This window comes from Halichoerus grypus, chromosome 8, assembly GCF_964656455.1.
Source record: "Halichoerus grypus chromosome 8, mHalGry1.hap1.1, whole genome shotgun sequence".
Taxonomy (NCBI): Eukaryota; Metazoa; Chordata; class Mammalia; order Carnivora; family Phocidae; genus Halichoerus; species Halichoerus grypus.
Window position 1 is genome coordinate 137,129,977 of NC_135719.1, and position 16,866 is coordinate 137,146,842.

The 16,866-nt window shown below is 38.6% G+C and overlaps 1 protein-coding gene across 1 annotated transcript in view; it reads right to left on the minus strand.

The window, feature by feature from the left end:
- EML5 (EMAP like 5) overlaps positions 1-16,866 on the minus strand; it is a 168,591-nt gene that overhangs the window by 47,108 nt on the left and 104,617 nt on the right. The gene's annotated exons all lie outside the window — the stretch shown is intronic.

Below are 16,866 nucleotides of genomic sequence, written 5' to 3' on the forward strand. Positions count from 1 at the left end.
ATCCAACAAATCAGAAATATAAGGAATAAGTCCATTTTTATAAAAATGCTTTCAAATTTGAAAAAAATATGAAAATATTTTTGATATATATTTTGATATAATATGAAAATTATTAAACCTAGGAAGATCTATCCATGCATGAAAGATCTAACCATGCATGAATAATGATGCTAATATTATTAATTTTAAAAAATAAGGGTTAATATATATTGGGAAATAAATAAAAATGGGCTTGTCCTGACAGCAAGGGATATGGCAGACATATTCAAAAGCCCTAAGACTTCTGGTGTCTTGCATAAAATTTGGAGAGGGAGGGATGGGGTACAGCTGTCACAGAATGAAAAGTTACAGAATGAATTGAGAACAAGTCATTTATTTATCTTTTAATTATCAAGAACATAATGAAGAAATCTGGAAGTATTTCTCATATTTAAGAGATGATGGCAACCTGGAGCAGGGTAGCTGGAGTGGAGGTGATGAGAAAGGTTAGGATTTGGATATTCTGAAGATAAAGCTGGCAGGACTCTGACTAAAGGGAGGAGCACAGGAGAAAAAGATAAAATCAAGGATATTTTTTTTTTGAATGGTGATGTCATTTACCAAGATGGAAAAAACTAGAGGAGGTCCAAGTGTTCATTTTTTTTTTTTTAAGTGTTCAGTTTTGTACCCATAAAGTTAAGGATACCTATGAGAAATTCAAGTGAAGACATCAAGAAGGCAGTGTGGTATAATTACACTTCTCTGGAGCTCAAGGGAGAAGACTAGACTAGAGATATAAATATGGGAGACAGTAGCATACAGACAGTAGTCACAGTCATGAGCTGGATAAAAGCTTGTTATTAATTTATTGCCTCTCGGCTCCAAATTCACCCTTTTCTTTCGGGCTATGTGATACTAGAACTAGGCCCTATAGACATTTTTCCTTTTCCAGCTACTTTGATTTTGTCCAGTAGAGGGTACTGGAAGGTCCTTGCAAGGCCAAAGAAGGAAGGGATTTTTCTTTCTCCTGGTGTGCTGGAACTGGGAGGGCAGATTAACAACAGGGCAAGGGTAGGTATTGGGGCTGGGGCTGGGATGAGATTTTTTTTCTGCCACCATAGCAAAAGATTTCCTAAACTAGCCCTCTGGCAAGTTTCTTTTCTATGGCACCCACATCTCTCCAAAGAGATCTGAATCTCAGCCAGGGAAAGAGGAAGGGGTCCTTCCTTAATCAGCACCCACCAATCTACAGGTGGCAGCTGCTTTCTGCAGTTTGCTTCTATACTCCTTAGAATCCTCTTTACCCCTTTTAGTACTTAATCACCTTTTATTGGCTAACAACACTTATTCAATATTAAATTTTCCCTATTCCAACTTACTAAGGTCGTTCTGTTTCTTCATTGGTATAAAATTGGTACTGAAGTAGTCACAGGAGACAGATCATTAAAGATGGGATTTTTGGAACTGGTTGAGTCATGCCTTTGGGTTTAAGCACAGTGCTGAGCCCTTGCCAACGGGAAATGGGATGTTAGTAATCCAGGGTATATGTATGGGCATAACAATCAAGTTATCTCCTGCAGTTAATTGAAGTAAAATGCCCTCGGAGTCCAAGAGGCTGCTGCCTTTGACCATCACAAAAAGAATGATGACTGCAAGGACTATGCTGTGCAAAAGATTCCACTGAGTGCATGGAACATTTAACAGAAAGAAGTAACAAACTCAGATCCTTAAACTCTCAGCACGAGTCATGGTCTGACTAGAGACCATGGGCTGATGTTGCTAAAAATTAAACACAAAATTTAATTGTGTAGGTTGCAAATTTACAATGTCAGCTGAATTCCCAGTTTCACCAAGTTTCTTATGTGATGGGGCACTGATTGGGAAGGAAGGAACTTTGAACTGTGGAATGGGAGCATCTGGTTAGATTCAGACAAAACTGAAAATCTTGAACTTCTGTGTTTATTCTGAGTCTCACGGCCAGCGCCAAGTTTGCTGTCTTGTGCCTGGGAAGACTGACCTTCTGGGGTAGATGCCTTGCAGGGGATGTTTAGCCTTCTGAAGAACTATCACAACCACTTCTCTGCTGTCACTAGACCCCTACCTTGGATCAAATCTCAGCATGCTCTAGGGCAGAGGTCGGCAACAAACCTTTTCTTAAAGGACCAGAGAGTAAATATTTTCAGCGTTGCACGCCATATGGTCTCTGTCACTACTACTCAACTCTGCTACTGTAGTACAAAAGCAGACCTAGACAATACATAAATGAATGGACATGGCTGTGTCCCAATAAAATATTATTTACATAATCAGGAGGTGGGCTGGATTTGCTGACCTCTCATAGAGGAAGGAATCCAAAAGCTTAGGGAGGTAAGAATGTTGAAGTAGATTTCTCATATGCAACCTGTATACTTGCCCACCAACTACACTGCCCCCCCAAAGTCTAGAAAACAGTCCCTTTAAAAGCATTGAGAAATACATTAATCAAGGGCAACATCTACATCTTTGAAAAGCTCTGTGATGTCCTCCTATGTAGATCAGGAAAGGGAGATGTTTCCATTAATATGGGCTCCTTGATTCAATAGGGGTCATCTAGGAAAAGCAGAAGCCAAGTAGCAGCACTTAAAAGAGCAGATTCTTTTACCAAAAAGGGCAGCAGGAGTGTCCTAATAATCAGAATGTTTTGGCCTGTGGAGATTTCTGTTGGTGACTAATCAATCATGGTGTCTGCAGGAATGAAATAGATGAGTAGGCTACTAGATTAGTGTTTGATCTATATAATAGAAAAAACTCCAGACCTGGTGGCTAAAAAACCTGACTTCAGTTACCATAATGGAAAGTCACAGATTCTCAGCCTGTTTTCAGACCTGAGCCAATTCATATACTCAGAGCCCCTTGATTAAAGGGAAGGCTAAGTCCCATTGGGAAGGACCCTGTAGCAATGCCACAGTATATTAAGTAAATCTTTCTCCAACAATCAGTGGTCACAAATGGTTCAACTGAAGAAAAGGAAATACTCAAATGTTCAGGAATTAGTAAACAGGGGCTCTGAACTAACACTAATTCTGTGGATTCCATCCAATTCCTGAATTGTAACAGATACACTTGGCAACTTGTAGAATCCACTAGATTGTCTCTGTGATCCATGGGATAAGGGTCATTACAACAGGAAGAAATAAGTGCAAACCCCTGGAAATTCCTCTCTCAAGATCATAAATTAGATGCAAAACTGCAAGCCTGAGAATTGCAAAAATTAGTGGCATTACCAAAGACTGAAAATATGCACTAGTGAAAACACCTATCACATTTAAACTTGACTGTTTGGTCTATGTGAAATAAGATGGATTTTAATTTTTTTAAAGATTTATTTTAGAGACACAGAGAGAGAGAGACCCCCACCACACTCTCACTTTCTTTCTTTCTCTGGGGCAGAGGGAGAGGAAGAGAAGCAGACTCCCTGCTGAGTGTGGAGCCCAATTTGGGGCTCGATCGCAGGACCCTGAGATCATGACCTGAGCTGAAATCAAGAGTTGAATGCTTAACCAACTGAGCTATCCAGGCGCCCCTAAGATGAATTTTAGATACTAACTATGATAATAAATTTAATCAGGTAGCGATGCTAACTGAAGATACTCTTTCAGATCTTTACCAGCACAAACAAACATAGCCCTTAACATTTTGCATGCAGTTATTGCCCTGGTTAAAGCTTTTTTTCTCCACCCCCAATCTGTAAGGACCAGCAGGGTAGTCTGCTTTTACCTGGCTTGTATCTGTGCACACCTTCAAAGCCTTGCCTCAGGGCTATTCAACTCTCCTGTTTTTTGTTTTTTTGCCATAGTATAGTCCACAGAGATCCTGATCATCTTGACATTCCACAAAACATCTCAATGGTCCACTACATTGATGACATTATGCAGAATGGATCTGGGGAGCAGGAAGCAACAAGTACTTTAGATGTCTTAGTAAGACATAACTGAATCAAGAGAGTGGAAGATAATTACCACAAAAATTAAGGGACCTGCCACTTCAGTGAAGCTTCTGGGGATCCAATGATATGGAATACGTCAAGATATTCCCTTTAAAGTGAAAGGTTGCTACACCTTCCAAAACCTACCACAAACAAAAGGAGTAAAATGTCTGTAATGCCTTTTGGAAGCCTACACATTTGAGTGAGCTGCTTCTACCCCTTTATCAAGTCACTTAAAAGGCTTCCAGGGGACTAGAACAAGAGGAGGCAAGCTAATCTTCCACTTGGGCCTTATAATCTAGCAAATTCAATGATACTCAAAGTGTCTGTGGTAAACAAGGATGCTAGCTCTGGAAAGCTAGTAAAGGAGAATTGTACTGCAGATCTCTTAGATTTGGGAGAAAATTCCATACCCTCCTTTACAGATACCTATTTTCCCTTTGAGAAGATGTTTTGGCCTTGCTACTAGGCCTTGGTAGAGAGTAAATGCCTAACTATGGGATATCAGGTGACTATGTGTCCTAAGCAGCAATCTATGATCAAATGGAAATGGTATATAAAAGACCAGTCTTCCACAGATCTGGAAGTCAGAAGTAATTTGCACGAACAAGTAGCTCAGAATCCAACAATAATCCCTGCTACAATACCTCTTCTCTCTCTCAATCTATACCTATGGCCTCACAGGTATTCATTAACGATCAGTTGACTGAGGAAAAAAAAAACTTGAGCCAGATTTACAGATGTTCCTATACAGTAGATGTTGGTATCTACCTGAAATCACTATAGCTCCACTCAGGGGTGACCCTGAAGGATAGCAGTAAAGGTAAAATTTCACAATGGGTAGCACTTCAAGCAGTACATTTGGTTTTCCACTTTTGTGGTGAAAGATGACCAGATGGACAGATTTACACTGACTCATTAGCATCTGTTAACTATTTGGATGATCAGTTGAGGACTGGATTCTTTCAGGATTAGAAGATTAGAGACAAGGAAATCTGGAAAATGAAACTTTCAGAAAGGGCAAAAGATATGAAGATTTTTGTGCCCTACGGAATGCCAAACAAAAGTGTCCACTACAGAGGAGACTCTCAATGATCAGGAGAACAAAATACTATGCTCTGTGGACCTCAGAGAAGTGTCTTCTTCTAGCCAGCTAGCACTTACTCAGTGGGCCCGTGGAGGCAAGGACAGTGTTTATGTTTGACTTAGAAAACATGGACTCTCTTTTCCAAGGTTATCTTGCTACCACTACCACTGAGTGTCTAATCTGCTAACAGTAGAGACCAAGTGAACTTCTGCTATAACACCATTCCCCAGGGAGACCAACCAGCCAGCTGGTAGCAAGCTGATTATATTGGACCTCTTCCACTATGGAGGAGGCAAAGATTCATCTTTATTAGAATAGACATGAATTCTGGATTTGCCTTCCCTGACCATTATGATTCTGCTAGCACCACCATCCATGGACACATGGGACGCCTTTTCCACCATCACCAAATTTCATGCTTCTGATCAAGGAACCTATAGCAAAAAATGTCCAGCATTAGACTCATACCCATGGAATTAACTAGTTTTATCACAATTCCCACTACTCAGAAAAAGCTACTAACAGAACAATTAATTAACAGTGGAATGGCTTACTGAAAACTAATTTATGGCACCATCTGGGAAACAATACCGTCAAAGACTGGGATTTTGTCTTACAGGATGCAATATATGCTTTGAATCATAGACCATTACATGGTGCTGTCGACCTCATAGCCTGTTTACATGGGTCTGGAAATCAAGAAGTGGAAGTGGGAGTGACTCTTCTCACCATTCAATCTAATAACGAACTTGCACAATTTTGTTTTGCATCCTGGCAACTCTGAGCTCTGCTGATTTAGTCTTATCTCCCAAGAGCAGGGAGAATTCTTTCACCAGGGGACAGAATGCTTCCTCTGAATGAGAAGGTGAGACTGCCACCTGGTCATGTTGGGCTCCTTATGCCAGTGAAACAACAAGCAAAGGGGCTGTTACTCTTCCAGCTGAAGTAATTGATCCCAACTGCAGAGGGGAAACTGAGTTATTGCTACACACTGAGGGCAAAGGGGACTATATCTGGAACCCAGGGGGACTCATTGGGACATTTCTTAGTCTTCCATAACCAATGGTAAAACTTAATGGAACAGCAACCAGGGAAAAAAACAGGTAGAGATACTGAGATTTCGTATCATTTAGCAATACAGGTTTGGGTTACCCCATGAGCCAAATAACTCCAACCACCTGAGGTTCTGGCTAAGGACAAAGAAAATATTGGGGTGCCTGGGTGGCTCAGTCATTAAGCATCTGCCTTCGGCTCAGGTCATGGTCCCAGAGTCCTGGGATCAAGCTCCCGCATCGGGCTCCCTGCTCAGTGGGGAGTCTGCTTCTCCCTCTCCCACTCCCCCTGCTTGTGTTCCTGCTCTCGCTATCTCTCTGTCAAATAAATAAAATCTTTAAAAAAAAAAAAAAGGACAGGGGCGCCTGAGTGGCTCAGTCATTAAGCATCTGCCTTTGGCTCAGGTTATGATCCCAGGGTTCTGGGATCGAGCCCTGCATTGGGCTCCCTGCTCCACGGGAAGCCTGCTTCTCCCTCTCCCACTCCCTCTGCTTGTGTTCCCTCTCTCGCTGTGTCTCTCTCTGTCAAATAAATAAAATCTTTAAAAAAAAAAAAAGGACAAAGAAAATATGAAATGGGTAATAGAAAAAGGAAGTCAGAGATATCAACCATAGCCCATAACCAGTTATGGAAACAGGGACTATACATAAACGCTTATTATGTGTATACATAAACTATTTACTTCTTTTTTAAAAAATATTTTTTTTGGAAGATTTTATTTATTCACTTGACAGAGAAACACAGCAAGAGAGGGAACACAGCAGGGGGAATGGGAGAGGGAGAAGCAGGCTTCCCTCTTAGCAGGGAGTCTGATGCGGGGCTCGATCCCAGGACCCTGGGATCATGACCTGAGCTGAAGGCAGACGCTTAACGACTGAGCCACCCAGGTGCCCCTTAAAAAATATTTTATACAAGTTTGTCGGTGGTTAACTTTACAATTTAGTCTTTTTTTTTTAAAGATTTTATTTATTTGACAGAGAGAGACACAGCGAGAGAGGGAACACAAGCAGGGGGAGTGGGAGAGGGAGAAGCAGGCTTCCCGCCAAGCAGGGAGCCTGACATGGGGCTCGATCCCAGGACCCCGGGATCATGACCTGAGCCGAATGCAGACACTTAACCAACTGAGCCACCCAGGTGTCCCTGTCTTGTCCTTTTATTGAGTATTACAATCATATCTCAAGGGAAGAGTAGACTTTTTTAAGAGTAGACTTTTAAAATTATGCCTGGGAGTAAAGAAAGACGTCAGGAAATAGACTTGTGTATGCTCCCTGGGTTCTAGATAGAGGGGAAAAAAATCATACTTGAGGACTCACAAATGTAGGGTGGCTTATACAAATCCTAGATTTCAAGCTATGCTAATTACAGGATTCATGCAATCCTAGTTAAAGAAATCCTTAGTAGTTCTCGATGGTAGCAACTTATGCACCTGGGAGAAGGACACAAAATCACTCTGGAAGAACACCTTTGATCCAGACCTCAGAGAATCCCCCTACAGGTAAAGAAAGCCCAATTAAACATAAACTTACAATCCAAATTTTCAAGCACAAAAGAAAATGGCACACCAGGAGGGAGTCAGCAGAAAAATAACCCCTAAACAGCAGAAAGAAAAAACACAGCATAGTCAGATCCCAAAGGATGTCAGATAACTAGATTTTATATTCTTTATCTGATAGGTAAAGATTAAAGACTTAAGAGAGGAAAGCTAAAACATAAACAAGGAATGACAGGTTATTAAAAAAATCTAAGGTGAATTCTCAAAATCAAATACCTAATAGGTAGGTTACACAGCAGATGTGAAAGAGAAAGAGCTGCTAATTATTCAGCCATCAAAAAGAATGAAATCTTGCCATTTGCAACAACATGGATGGAGCTAGACAGTATTATGCTAAGTGAAATAAGTCAAAGAAAAATACCATCTGATTTCATTCACATGTGGAATTTAAGAAACAAAACAAATAAGCAAAGGGAAATAAAAAGAGAGGCAAACTAAGAAACACACTATAGAAGTAAGGTCATGCACAAAATAAAAGTACAGATACGAAAAAAGATATTGTAGGCAAATGGAAACCAAAAGAAATCTGGGCAGCTATACTTTTATCAGACAAAACAGACTTTAAAATAAAGACTGTAATAAGAGACAAGAAGGTCAATACATAATGATAAAGGGGCCAATGCAACAAAAGGATGTAACATTTGTTAATATTTATGTACCCAACAGAAGAGAACCTAAATACATAAAGCAAATATTAACAGAACTAAAGGGAGAAGTAGACAGCAATACAGTAAGAGTAGGGGTCTTTAATACCCCATTCACATCAATGGATAGATCATCTAGACAGAAAATTAATAAGGAAACACTGACCTTAAATGGCATGTTACACCAGATGGGCTTAACAGATATTTACAGAAGATCCATTCAAAAACAAGAGAATACACATTCTTCTCAAGTACACATGGAACATTTTCCAAGATAGATCAATGTTAGGTCACAAAACAAGTATTAATAAATCTAAGAGGACTAAAATCATATCAAGCATCTATTCCAACCACAACAGTATGAAACCAGAAATTAATTACGTGAAGAAACCTGGAAAATTCACAAATACATGGAGATTAAACAACATGCTACTAAACAACCAATGGTCAAAGAAGAACTTAAAAGAGAAATAAAAAAAATACTGAGATGGGTATTAAAGAGGGCACTATTGAATGGAGCACAGGGTGTTATACACAAACAATGAATCATGGAACACTACATCAAAAACTAATGATGTAATGTATGGTGATTAACATAATAAAATAAAAAAATACTGAGACAAACAAAAATGAAAATGTAACTTACCAAAATTTATGAGATAGAGCAAAACAGTTCTAAGAGGAAAGTTCATAGTGATGAATGCCTACCTTAAGAAACAAAAAAAATCTGAACTAAATAATCTAACTTTACACCTCAAGGAACTAGGAAGAAAAAAAAAAAAAGAACTGAAGACCAAAGTTAGTAGAAGAAAGGAAATAAAGATTAGAACAGAAATAAATGAAACAGAGACTAAAAAGACAATAGAAAAATCAATGAAACTAAGAGCTGGTTCTTTGAGAAGACAAATAAAATTGACAAATCTTTAGCTAGACTCACCAAGAAAAAAGAGAGGACTCAAAATCAGAAGTGAAAGAGGAGGTGTTACAACCAATACCACAGAATAAAAGGATTGTTTTTTTTTTTTTGTTTTTTTTTTAAAGATTTTTTATTTATTTGACAGAGAGAAAGGCAGCGAGAGAGGGAACACAAGCAGGGGGAGTGGGAGAGGAAGAAGCAGGCTTCCCACGGAGCAGGGAGCCCGATGCGGGGCTCGATCCCAGGACCCTGGGATCATGACCTGAGCCAAAGGCAGACGCTTAACGACTGAGCCACCCAGGCGCCCCCAGAATAAAAGGATTGTAAGAGACTACTATGAACAAGTATTTGCCAACAATTGGACAACCCAGAAGAAATGGATAAATTCCTAAAAACATACAACCTGCCAAGACTAAATCATGATGAAATAGAAAATCTGAACAGACTGGTTACTAGCAAGGAGATTAAGTCAGTAATCAAGAATCTCCCAATGAATAAAAGTTCAGGAGCAGATGGTTTCAGCGGTGAATTCTACCAAGTACCTAAAGAAGAATTAATACCAATCCTGCTCAAACTCTTCCGAAAAATAGAAGAGGGAGGAACTTTTCCAAACATATTTTACAAGGCCAACATTACCTCAATACCAAAATCAGAAAAGATGCCAGAAAAAAAGAAAATCACAGGTCAATATCTTTGATGAACATAGATGCAAAAATCCTCAACAAAGTATTAGCAAACTAAATTCAATAATACATTAAAAGGATCATACAGCATGATCAAGTGGGATTTATTCCAGGGATACAAGGATGGTTCAACATATACACATTAGTCAATGTGATACACTACCATTAGCAAAATGAAGGATAGGGGTCCCTGGGTGGCTCAGTCAGTTAACCATCCAATTCTTGATTTCAGCTCAGGTCATGATCTCCGGGTTGTGAGATCGAGCCCCATGCCAGGCTCCATGCTGAGCATGGAGCCTGTTTAAGATTCTCTCTCCCTCTCTCTCCCTCTCCTTCTGCCCCTGCCCCCTCACTCTCTCTTTCAAAAAAAAGAAAGGATAAAATTCATGATCTCATTAGATGCAGAAAGGCATTTGACAAAATCAAACATCTGTTCTTAATAAAAACTCTCAACAAAGTGGGTATAGAAGAAGGCTACCTCAACATAATAAAGGCCACATATGACAAGCCCACAGCTAACATCATACTCAATGGTGAAAGGCTGAAATGTTTTCCTCTAAGATCAGGAACAAGACAAGGATGTCTACTCTTGCCACTTTTATTCAACATAGTGTTAGAAGTCCTAGCCAGAGCAATCGGGGGTGGGGTAGGGGAGGGGAGAAGAAAAAGAAAAGGCATCCAAATTACAAAGAAAGTAAAACTGTCACTATTTGCAGATGACACATCATATATAGAAAACCTTATGACTCCATCAAAAACTGTCAGAATAAAATTCAGTAAAGTTGAAGACTACAAAATCAATACACAAAAATCTGTTGCATTTCTTCATAATAACAAACTCTGAGAAAGAGAAATTAAGAAAACAATCCCATTTATAATTGTATTAAAAAAAAAAAAACCCACCTAGGAATAAATTTAACCAGGGAGGTGAAAGACCTATATACTGAAACCTATTAAGACATTAATGAAATTAAAGACAAAATAAATGAAAAGATATTCTGTGCTCACTGATTGGAAGAATTAATACTGTTAAAATGTCCATATCACCCAAAGCAAAATATAGATTCAATGCAATCCCTATCAAAATTCCAATGGTATTGAGGTGTCTGGCTGGCCCAGTTGGTAGAGCATGTGACTCTTAATCTCAGGGTAGGGAGTTCAAGTGCCATGCTGGGCATAGAGTCTACTTAAAAAATTCCAATGGTATTTTTCACAGAAATAGAACACTCCTAAAATTTGTATGGAACCACAAAAGACCCTGAGTAGCCAAAGCAATTTTTGAGAAAGAACAAAGCCGGAGGCATCACAAGCTCTGATTTCAAACTATATTATAAAGCTACAGTAACTAGAACAGTATGGTATTGGCATAGAAACAGACACACAGATCAATGGAAATGAATACAAAGCCCAGAAATAAACCCATACATATATGGTCAAATAATTTAAGACAAAGAAGCCAAGATTATACAATGGAGAAAGGATGATCTCTTCAATAAATGGTGTTAGGAAAACTGGCAGACACATGCAAAAGAATGAAACTGGACCACTATCTTACACCATTCACAAAAATTAACCTGAAAGAAATGTAAGACCTGAAACCATAAGATTCCTAGAAGAAAACACAGGCAGTAATACGCTTCTTGACATAGGTCTTGCTGATTTTTAAAAACCTAACACCAAAATCAAACACAACAAAAGCAAAAATCAACAAGTGGGACTACAACAAGCTAAAAAGTTTCTGCACAGCAAAGGAAATCAATGAAAAGGCAATCTACCCAACGGGAGAAAATAGCTGCAGATCATATATCTGAGTGGGGGCTTTTATTCAAAATATATAAGGAACTCCTACAACTCAATAGTGAAAAAACAAACAATCCAATTAAAAAATGGGCAGAAGATCTGAATAGATACTTGTCCAAAGAAGACATACAGATGGCCAACAGGTACATGAAAAGATGCTCAACATCATTAATCTGGGAAACGCAAATCAAAACCACAATAAGATAGACCTCATACCTATTAGAATGGTTATTATCAAAAAGACAAAAAATAACAAACGTTGGCAAGAATGTGGGGAAAACAGAACCCTCATGCACTGCTGTGGGAATGTAAACTGGTGCAGTCAGTACAAAAAACAGTACAAAAATCAAAAATAGAACTACCATATAATCCAGCAATTCCACTCCTGGGTATTTATCTGAAAAAAATGAAAACAATAATTTGAAGGATATATTCATTCCCATGTTCACTGCTGCATTATTTTCAATAGCAAGGATATGTAATAACCTAAATGTCCATTGATGGATGAAAGGATAAAGAAATTATGGTATACAATGGAATTTAATTCAGCCATAAAAACAAATGAAATCCTGCCATTTCTGACAACATGGATGGACCTCAAGGATATCAGCTAAGTGAAGTCAGAGACAGACAAATACTATATGATCTTTTATATGTGGAATCTAAAACAAAACAAAAACCCAAGCTCACAGATACAAAGAATAGACTGATGGTTACTAGAGTTGAGGAAGGGGTAGGGAGAAAAAAAATGGGATTTGATTATAATTAAAAGCTAAGACCAGGGAGTACAAGTTTCTAACAGAAATTTCTAATACATCATTACACAGAAAAGTGTGAAAGGTTAGCAATATTTAGAAAATACTGGCTTGGGCGCCTGGGTGGCTCAGTTGGTTAAGCAACTGCCTTCGGCTCAGGTCATGATCCTGGAGTCCCGGGATCGAGTTCCGCACTGGGCTCCCTGCTCGGCAGGGAGTCTGCTTCTCCCTCTGACCCTCCCCCCTCTCATGTTCTCTCTCATTCTCTCTCTCAAATAAATAAAAAAATCTTAAAAAAAAAAAAAAGAAAATACTTGCTTTATAGATATTAACATCATAGACATTAGTTCATGTTACATATTTATATTTCTGGTTATTCTAGAACTTGTTACTATAAATGAAATTACTTGTTTGGCAAAATTCTCATAGGACAATCTACATTAACTATAATGACCTTTTAAGATTTATTTTAGAGAGAGAGAGCGAGCATGCGAGCAAGCAAGGGGAGGCGCCAGGGGAGAGGGAGAGAGCATCCTCAAGCAGACTCCCCGCTGAGCATGAAGCCTGACAGGGGGCTCATCCCAGGACCCTGAGATCATGACCTGAGCTGAAATCAAGGGTCGGATGCTTAACTGAGCCAACCAGGTGCCCCTATGACTTACTTTTATAAAACGTTAAGCCTCAGCATCGTAAAAGTTGTATACTCATTTGCTGAAGAAAATAGTATTTGCTTACTGAATGTTTGAAGGAGATAACTATTTCATAATATTTAAACCATTAGGACTTCAGTAATTTTGTAATTAACTCAACCAATATAAAACCACACATAACCTTTTAAAGTTAAGAAAATCCACCTATTTTCCTTTTTTTAAAGGTTTTTATTTAAATTTCAGTTAACAGGGTAATATTAGTTTCAGGTGTACAATATAGTGATTCAATACTTACATATAACACCCGGTACTCATCACAACAAGTGCACTCCTTAATCCCCATCACCTATTTAACCCATTCCCCCACCCACCTCCATTCTGGATCCTCCATCCTCCATCAGTTTGTTCTCTATAGTTAAGAGCCTGTTTCTTGGTTTGCCTCTTTCTTTTTATTTCCCTTTGCTCATTTGTTTCTTAAATTCCACATGTGAGTGGAATCATATGGTATTTATCTTTCTGACTGACTTATTTCACTTATCATAATATACCCTAGCTCTACCCATGTTGTTGCAAATGGTAAGATGTCATTCTTTTTTTCCTATGGCTGAGTAATATTTCATTGTGTGTGTGGTATGTATGTGTATATATATATACACCACATCTTCTTTATCCATTCATTAGTCGATAGACACTTCAGCTATAATTTGGCTATTGTTGATAATGCTGCTATAAACTTTGGGGTGCACGTATCCCTTTGAATTAGGGTTTTTGTATTCTTTGGGTAAATACCTAGTAGTATAATTGCTGGATCATAAAGTAGTTCTATTTTTTACTTTCTGAGGAACCTCCATACTGCTTTCCACAGTGGCTCCACCAGTTTGCATTCCCACCAACAGTGCAAGAGGGTTCCCCTCACGTATTTTCCTTTTGAATCAATGGTGACAAAAATAAAAGTGAAGAATATTTAAAAACAAACACACAGAATTATGTGTTTTCTCCATAACCTAATACAAAGATCTATTCCTAGGAGCAGCCAATAATACTGGAAGATAATTTTTCAGGTCTGATGCAAGACATAAATCCACAAATTCAGGAAGCACAACAAATCCTAAATAGAATAAGTAAAAAATGAAGCACATGCATAATGTTATTGAAGTACAGAACTACAGAACAAAATAAGAGAACGACGGAAACGAGGGGAATAATAACTCTCAACCAGAACTCCAGAAGAGGTTAAATTAGCATTAAAGAATGAGAGTAAAAAAATAAAAACATAGAGTAATAGTATACCAAAGGCAGGGAGGGAGGTGGTAATAATTCACCCAGAGTGGCAAAACCCCATCTATCAAAAATTTTAAAACAATAATAATAAAGCTTAATAAAAATCAGTTTGCTTTTTAAGGAGAGTGGGAGGTACAACCTTCCAGTTATGGAATGAGTAAGTCACAGGGATGAAAGCATATGGAATACAGTCAATAGTATTGTAATAGTGTTGTATAATGACAAATGGTAGCTACATCACAGCATGATGTACAGAGAAGCTCAACTGTTATGTTGTATAGCTGTAACTAATGTAACTTATGTATGAACTATACATCAACAACAAAAAACAAACTTGCTTTTTAAGAATTGCAATGTCAGGGGTGCCTGGGTGGCTCAGTTAAGTGGCCAACTCCTGGTTTCTGCTCAGGTCATGATTTCAGGGTCCTGGATTGGACCCCCATATCAGGCTCTGTACTCAGCAGGGAGTCTGCTTAAGGATTCTCTCTCCCTCTCCCTCTGCCCCTCCCCCTGCTTGTACATGCGCACACACGTTCTCTCTCTCAAAATAAATAAATCTTTAAAAAAAAAAATTACAGTGTCCATGATAAAATACTTTTGCTGCTGCAACAGACCACTCCTACCACCCTATACCTGAAATGACACTGGTTCAGACAAAGAAGTCTTTATTAAAGAAACTCTAAAACTATATATATTTTTTATTTTTAAGATTTTATTTATTTATTTGAGAGAGAGAGAGAGAACGAGTCAGAGGCAGAAGGAGAGGGAGAGGGAGAAGCAGACTCCCCGCTGAGCAGGGAGCCTGATGCAGGACTCGATCCCAGGACCCTGGGATCATGATCTGAGCCGAAGGCACACGCTTAACTGAGCCACCCAGGCCCCCTTCTAAGACTATATTTTAGAAAAAAATGATAAAAGAAAAAATATCTGAGATACAAGAAGAAAATATGAGCAAAGAAATGTATAAGTATAGATAGACCTAAGTAGACACTGACTGCATTAAAGAATAACATCCGACTGAAGAGGGGTTAAAAAAAACCCAAATTCTCAAAAATTAAAGATAGAACTACCATATGATGCAGTAATTCCACTCCTGGGTACTAACCTGAAGATAATGAAAACACTTACTCAAAGAAAGACATATGTACTCCCATGTTTACTGCATCATTATTTATGATAATTAAGATACAGAAACAACCAAAGGCCCAATGATGGAAGAATGGATAAAGAAATGGTGCATAAACATACACACACAATGGAATATTATTCATTCATAAAAATGAATGACAACCTGCTAAATACCATACCATCTGATCGATATGTGGAATCTAAAAACCAAAAACAAAAACAGGGGTGCCTGGGTGGCTCAGTTGTTAGGCATCTGCCTTCGGCTCAGGTCATGATCCCAGGGTCCTGGGATCAAGCCCCGCATCGGGCTCCCTGCTCCGCGGGATGCCTGCTTCTCCCTCTCCCACTCCCCCTGCTTGTGTTCCCTCTCTCACTGTCAAATAAATAAATAAAATCTTTAAAAAAAAAAACAAAACACAAAACAACAACAAAAAAAAACAAGCTCATAGATACAAAGAACAGATTGGTGGTTGCTACTGACAGGTGGGCAAAGTGGGTGAGGGGATCAAAAGGTACAGACTTCCAGTTATAAAACGAGTAAGTCATGGGGATGTAATGTACATCATGATGACTATAGTTAATAATATTGTATTGTGTATTTGAAAGTTGTTAAAAGAGGAGATCTTAAAAGTTATCATAAAAAGAAAACATTTTGGGCGCCTGGGTGGCTCAGATGGTTAAGCGTCTGCCTTCGGCTCAGGTCATGATCCCAGGGTCCTGGGATCGAGTCCCGCATTGGGCTCCCTGCTCCTTGGGAGCCTGCTTCTCCCTCTGCCCCCCCCCCCCCATTCTCTCTGTCTTTCATGAATAAATAAATAAAATAAAATCTTTTAAAAAAAACATTTTGTGACTATGTATGGCAATGGATGTTAACTAGATTTATTGTAGTGATCATTTCACAATATATACAAATATTGGATCATTATGTTGTACACCTGAAACTAATAAGCTGTATGTCAATTATACCTCAATTAAAAAAAGAAAATCTGAGGGGTATTAAAAGCAAGTATGTTCCAAATTTGACTGGTAAGGACCTCCTATGGCCTTGTGAAGAAAAGAATAGTTGATACCGTGATTTCCTATGTAGACAAAGGTGTGACTGTGGTTTTGTGATCTTACTGTATGTAAACCTTCACGTAGAAAATTCAATACAGAACCACTGCGATAATATTTGGTAATTTTCTCTAGTTCTCAGGGAGAAAAAACCACCAAAGAATGAAAATGCTGGACATTCATAACTCAGAGAGAGAGAGAGAGAGAGAGAGACGGGGCAGTGATTGGGGTTCAATTATTCTAGAGATTGTGATTATTTTTAGATTTTTAGTTAAGTACAAATATTAAATACAGTAACACTAGAAGAAGAGAATAGACTCT